The sequence below is a fragment of the Stegodyphus dumicola genome, chromosome 10, assembly GCF_044657685.1.
Source record: "Stegodyphus dumicola isolate Sdum_Otavi_A_Nest chromosome 10, ASM4465768v1".
Lineage (NCBI taxonomy): Eukaryota > Metazoa > Arthropoda > Arachnida > Araneae > Eresidae > Stegodyphus > Stegodyphus dumicola.
In genome coordinates, this window is record NC_140777.1 from 27,545,040 (window position 1) to 27,552,950 (window position 7,911).

Genomic DNA, 7,911 nt, shown 5'->3' on the forward strand with positions numbered 1-7,911 from the left:
TATGATTATTTGAAATGCCTTTAAATTATTTTTTTCGGTTCAGCCAAAAGTTAACAAGTATATAATTTTTGAAATTTTCAGTTAGACTTCGATTACAGGAAATTTTCATCGATTGATCTTTCTCTTCAGGAGATTTTGGAATGTAATTGTTAAAAATACTGTGTTTCCTTGCGTACCATCTATTTTTCTCTCTTTTACCACCACTGGTACGCTTACCAGCGGTGGTACGCCAACCACCGGTTGAGAATCGCTGCTCTGTGGGGGTTTTACCTCCTTGTAAGAAATACAGCAAAAACTGTAACTGCGAAAAATTTCGGGTATCAATGAAGCTAAAATAGATTCCAAAGCTAGATTCAAAGATAGATAAAATATATTTTTTCGTGACCCCTGTACGTGCATATCTTGCATAATTCGAAAGCTATTAGCTGTAGAACGTTGCAATTTTGTATATGGAACTGATATAACACCTTACACACCTGCCATTCTCATTGAAATCACATTACCAAAGGTTATATATGTATGTAACCCTTATCTGGCTTAAAAAGCCTTACTCGGCCTTTAGTTTCTCAATCGTTGATTGTAGTAATATACCTTCAGTTACAGAAATATTTTAAATAATCAAAATATTCAAATTTTGACAATGTAAAATTTCTAAAAAAATAATTTTAGATGCATAATGAAATCTAACTTTTAACCACAACCAAACTTGTTGTTACTATTTAATACGTTTATTTCAAGAATATACTTACTAAAATATTAAAAATTTATGAGAATGCAAGTGAACTAAAGTAAAAGACAGGTTTGTTTCTGGCTAAAGATGCACGAATAGATAACCTTTTTTGGGTCGTGAAAATATTATAAATTAGTACATTTTGCAAAAAAAAAATCTTAATCTAGCCAGTTCACATAATTGTTTGCCATACTGATGTGCCTTGAGATCCAATCAAGACCAATAAAGTATAAAATGAGAATCAGCTCAGCATAGGTTTGTATTTGTGTTTCGGAATTGTTATCAGCTTTATTAACAAAAACATAAATACATATACTTCTGTAGCATTACTAAAACAATAGTCTCAGAAATGAAGTTCTGTATAAAGGAAAATACTTATTTAATATTTAAAATCGTTCAATTTACGAATGAAACTGCACACAATATTAGCTTCAGTAACAATATATTCGCCTTGTTCTTTCGGGCCTTTAATTCCCTTTGGTTTATAACATGTAGCGATGTCTACTTAGCTAAAGGTTTTGCTATACACATAACGGCTATGCGTTAACTCTGGTCGGGTTCATCTTCCTCTCAAACTGCATTCCTACGCAAAGCTCACAGCATTCGGTTGAGCTATAACACCCAACAACCTTTCTAAACGTATCAGACGTGACTAAAGCTCGTTCAGCTTCTGCTTTAATGAGGGGCTGTATCTGACGAAACAAGGCATAAAGGAATTCATATAAAGTTAGCTGTTAATAAAACATAAATCATAAATGTCACAACCTGCATAAGAATCGCGATATCCCATTCAGCGCTATTTACCAAGTGTACAACAATTTTCTATTTCTATATAGTTGAAAGCTGAGTTAAGACCAACGTTTCATCTGAACATATGTAATACATTTTTAGATTTTGTTCAATATATTCCAGATCATTTTAAAGTCAATTGAAAGCAAATTTATGAATTTATTTTACCTTTCCGGTTAATATTAAGTATGTGGCTTTAGCTAACGTTTCGTAATTTTGTCGCCCCGCGCTATCTACAGAAGGATGCGAAAACTGATGGTAATAATTTAATAAGAATTAAAACTCCACATTCCTCAATTGTAAGGGCATTAATATTTTATCAATTATGTTATCAAAAGCCCCTTTCATGCACTTTCAATTATTCCATTCGTTACTGGAAGAACCGTACATATTGTATAACGTGCACTTGCATAAAAACCATTAAGTTTCAAGATTCGTTTCTCTTCTTCATCTTCCCTCCCTTCATTTTCTTTTCTTTTTCCTATTTTTCCACCAAGAACATACAAAACTTCATTGTAGCTTTAACGTTCGTAATAATATTCATATTAACTATTTAATACCTGAAAATGCATTTCTCATTCAACGTCTTGTTCTGACACAAGTAGGAGGATATATTGTATCACTCCTCTGTGTACTATCATCAGAACTACCAATTATGCGAACGCTTTATGAGTACCGTTAAAATTTCATTACCCGTTTGCTGGATTTAATAGGCCCTTTAGGCAACGCACTGTCGTTAAAAGGTAATAGCGAAGGGGTACAGAGATTCACGCTTTGATGTTGCACCCAATGCGACACAATTTTAATTGAATGACTGTTTCTCTGTGTTTCATATCCTGGCTCAAAGTCGTTACGATTCTATTTCAGACTATCGACGGTCGTAGAAACGTGTTTGGCTTGCGTAGGAACTTGATTGTGGCCTTACTGCCATAAGCTTAAAAGCTTTTGGGTATGCTCTACTGTGGGGACAAAAATAATAATTATCACTACTTTCTCAGAGTCTAATACGAGAGAAACATCTGATGAAATGGCAGCAATTCAAACTAAAAGCAATTCAAAGTTTAAATTCTTATTGTGTCATGAGCACGCATACCTGGAATGATCACGTCGCGGAAGAAGTGTAAACTTACACATATTTATAGAAGAAGAAATATTGCGATTTGTAATACTTTGTTCTCTTTTTCAAAAAAATTAAGGGAGCATGGAGAACGAATTTTAAGTGCTAGACAAAAAAAAAAAAAAAAAAAAAAAAAAAACCTAAATATTTGACCTCTATTTTGATATTAAAAAGTTTGTAAAACGCAATTGAATTTTCTGCATCACATCGCAGTACATTACGCTATCTGTATATTTATCATTATTGCTAGTTAAGAAGTTGTCTAAGCATTCCATTTTACAGTATCCAAGAATTTTAATTCATTGTCCATTCGGCATAGCGAGATACCAGTTATAAAATGCTTACTGCAATCTGGGATGGATGGCAAAGGCATATTCGGTAAAAGTTCTGTACTTAATCTCAATTTAGAGCATCATGTTTCTTTACAAAATGAATGATTTAATGTAAGCATGCTCTTCTGAATAATTTACGCTTTTATTCTCCTTTCTAAAAAGGATTTGTTCATTTAATTTGTAATGCATCGAGATCATATGATTTATAATATATGTCATCTGGATAACTTCACGATTAGCAAAGCATGATTACAAAATCGAATAGAAAAGAACGGGTTTGATTTCCGTGTATGATTTCAAGCTTCGCATATTGTTATACACTTTCCTTGCAGATATCATACCAGTTGGCCCTTGCACTACATTCTACAGGGAGCAACCACTATAATAACCGCAAGGAGTCATCAGTAAAATTCTCATCAGCAGAGCAATTAATGGCTTACGGGTGGAACTCGATCACAGTTTCTCTTGAATACTAAACAGGCAAACATTTAGCTGCTTAATTACAATGAACAATATTAATAATGTTGCGCGCGGACTGGTTCGTAATAGATTGAATGCACAGGTCCGATAATAGGTTAATAAAATGCATTCATATCAAAAGAAATATATCGGAACTCTTGAATTTTCTTCAGAGATATTCATAAAAGTGTTCACAATATCAAGCAGTAAAATTAGTAGTTATATTTCAAACCAATAAAAACGTTAAATACATTCAATGCAAACAGCATTTAAAGATAAATTTACTCATATATCTCACTTCACAGGGAACTAAACAACGTGCAACAACAATAACTAAGCAACTGAACTCAGTCGCTCTCTCTCTGGCCTTTAATAGTTTTCAACCGGTCACGAGAAATTTCTAGTACTTTCTGCTCCTCGGGATTTCTGGAAAGAAATAATAGGATAGAATAAAGGTTACAGCGAACAAAGTGCTCAATCACATTTATTCAATTTCAATACAAATTACCGGTATATTCATTTACTCAATGTTAAATGCAAGTGCCCTGTATTCTTATGTTTCCGCCATAGCTTTCTCTTAAAATTTGTCTCGCGCATCATTGCACGAAGAAATACGACAATTTTAATTATAATTCTACTAAAATTAACTATTTAAATAAAAAATTCGTAACATTGCGGGGAGTACAATCCATAGACAGGAAGCTATACTTACAACTAAGCTATCAATGCAATAATAAACATAATAAAATAACAAACAACCTAAACAATAATTATAAAAATAACAGCAAATAACTTAAAACAAATGTTGACTATCAGTACATTATTCAATTGTTTCATAAATGCAAATATTTATTTTCTACGTAAAATAGCAATAAAACTTCAGTTATGCGAAGCTCCTGATCGATTATTAGATTGAATCCTGATGATTTTAGATTGAATGAAATTAAGCTTAATGTTACTGTTAATTAGCTTGTTATTAATTTAATTATAAATTTCTAATTAATTATATGTTCAGATATTTCCAAGTATATTACACAAACTTTTGCATTCCAATTTTTAATTTTGGTTAAAAACTTTTATTTATTAAGAGACCTGATTGATTATATTAATTTGCAGTACTGTTTATCTAATTCTTTTCTTCTAAATAAATTTTAGAAAAAACTTCTTAGCATAATAATTTAAATTTATTTGCAATTTATACGTCAGTGTTCGAAACGCATAGTAAAGTTGTTGTAATAGATTTCATGCTAAGCTTTCTTTAAATTTAACTATTAATTCCTGCAAACATTTATATGATTACTTTAATTAACAAAAAATATTTTTAGCACACTTTAACACACTTTGATATGGAATAATCTTTTGCACGCCAGTGAATTCTATTAAATTTTCCAGTCTAGTTCAGACATCTTGACTATTATTGATGTAATTTATATTAAAAAATATATAATTTGTATTCTTTATAATTATTTAATTTATGATATTATTATAATAAATGAAAGATATTTGTAATTCTAATATGCATGTTTACCAATATCTTTTATTTTCTTTGTTAGTTATCGCATTTATTACTGTTATTCAAGTAATTAGCGTGCTTCATAGATATTTTTACTTGTTCTTGTGTTATGTAATTCGATTCCTTTATTTTTACTTTCCTCTTGGCTACAATTGGCTGCGAAAAGTTAAATTGTAACCCTGTAGGCAACAGGGGGAAGAAATTTTGATTTGCGCAGTTGGACAATAGATGGACCCGGGGGGGGATTTTCATTCGCGCAGTTGGAGTATACCCCAAAATACATTGCTGTTTTCCTTTTTATTTAAAATAACTCTTATGAATTTGGGTCATATTAATCTGCTTTCATGTTCATTATTTTAAGAATGAAAGATTAATGATGTTGGCAGCTCAATAAAGCTAAAGTTTGGTAAATAAAAAAATTTAAAAAATATTTTTATGCGAATATGTAAAGAGTAATATATGATTAGAATTCTGTGAATTTTGATATTGTTTATGAGGAATTTTTGAAAGTATATTCCAGTGCTATTAATAAAACCCTAATTGCTTAAGCTTACATATAATTAATACTAAGGGTTGAATTTTATTCTTATATTCGGCCATACTGTATTACATTTTAAATACTTAGTGTTGAAATTATTTATGATTTCTCAACATATATGTATATGTATACAAAAGGAATTCTGGTTAACAAACTTCTGATTGCAAAGGTGTTGTTATTGTGCATTTTGTGTTAAAAATATATTTAAGACATATTAATATTTCTTCATTGATCTAAGTTGTTAATGAAGATATTATATTCAAAATCAAAAAGGTATAGTAAATTTTAATAGTTTCCCTTTCCCTATTCTTATAATTTCTGCCAGTGAGCAATATTAAATTAGATTAGAGAATTTTTCAACTATTAAAAAAAAAGATAAAAAAAACTTTACATAAATCCCCTTCGAGATGGCATATTTAGGCAAAGGTCGAAAAAATGACCTTAAATTACTAGCTTTAGAGCTTTGATTACAAGTCGCAGATAACTTACATTTGTGCAATTGCGATATCTCATAACGAGTTCTAAAACGCGAGTTTGAATCAGAGAAAGTTTAAACTCTAACTTGAAGTTAATAAGAATAAGCCAAGGGAATCTGTTTCTCAACAAGATCAGCCTAAATTTGATTTGAGTCGCATTCTTCCAAAGTTTAAGCCAAATGAAGAAGAGATGGGACTGACCATGTTTGAGCGTCAATTGAAGTTCATAAATATACCTGAAACTGATTGGATCCCATACTTGATTGGATCATTACCATCCAAATCTTATTTTAAAGGATGGATTAAAGAATTGAATATCTCTAATTTCGAGCAGCTACAAAACTTGATCACTGCAGATCAAATAAAGAAAAGAACACCTCCCGAGGTAGTAGAACATTTTGTGGACAGTTTATCAGAAATGAACAATCCGTTGGAGCTCGCAGAAAAGCTCGATTATTGTGAAAATGTAAGGCTTGGCATGAAGAAAAATTGACTTCCCAATGCAAAGAAACCATATTGTATAGAAAATATTAAATTGGTTCCAGAAGGAAAATATAAACCTAGTACTCCTAAAATCGTTAACCAGGTTAAAAATACAAACTCTGAAAATTCTAAATTTACTAATTCTAGACAAGAAAGGAAAATTTCTATTCATTGCTATGGTTGCGAATATCCCGGTTTCCTACAATCAAAGTTCCCTAAGTGTAAAAGTTAAAAGAATAAATTAAAATTGTCGTCAATTGTGTAAAATTGTATGCAGTTGAATCCTCCGATGTCCTGTCCAGTTCCATTTTATAACTGTTTGTGGAGACAAAGCACCTTTTTGCGCTGATATAGAGGCATCCAATAGCTGATGGCAAGGAAAGAAATACTCAAGCTTTGACTACAATCGTAAATCTTAATGTTGAAGGAAAGATAGTCCGTATGAAATTTATTGCTTGGCCAAAAGCAAAAGGTAACAGAACTTACTTGGAACTGATTTTCTACAGGCTGCGGGAATAGTCCTCAACACCCAGAATGGCATTTGGTATTTAAGTGAAAATCCACAGAAGCAGTATCCCTTTTACAAAGAACCATCTGAAACTAAAGAGACTCCAAACGTACTAATATCTCTGAAAGTAACATCTCCAGAAACAAAAACGTCTGCTGACACTCCTGTTGCGATACAGGAAGCAACCGAATCCGTGAAGTTGAGAGATAATGAAGTAAAATATTTGATGAGAGAAGAACGGAAGAAATTAACTTCATTGTTAGAAGAGTATAAAACTAGCTTTTAGCCAGGGGGAGACCCTACTCCCTTTAACAACTTTACAGCTAGCCGTGGTCGCAACGCTACACTAGGTGTTTTGAAAATGGGATTCACAAAATTATTCCTCAGGTTTCAGAGGTTCAATCTTCCCAACCTCGACAACTTCCTCCGTTTTAGGAAACGCTTAATTTTTGTAATCAAAAATTAAATTATCTTCCCCTTCTAACTTTTCCACAAACCATCGAACTAAAAATCGTAATTTGAGCTATTGAATTTTCTATATCGTCGCTGTGCCTCCAGATGTTTCAGTGGTCGATAATCTAAATGGCGCGGAAAAAAATAATTGGAAAATTCTTTTTTTTTTATATTTTAATGCATTTAAACTTTTTCTACTAACTATAATCCAGTAAATATATCATCCACTTAAAAGAGCGCATCAAAATTGTTGTCGGTCAGCCACGTTCTAAACCCCATGGCAACTACAACACAAAAGCCTTATACAAACGCAGGGCAATAAATAGATGCAAATTAATTACAAGAAGTTTTAGCTTTGTTATTTGACATTGTACACATACTCTAGATTTCGTGTTGCTAACGTGGCCATCAAGCGTCAGAGTGAACAGCACATTTTCGAAGCTCTGATGACAATATCTTCATTAGAAGAACATTATTAGCACATTTTATTTTGATCTTTAACTCAAACTGCAA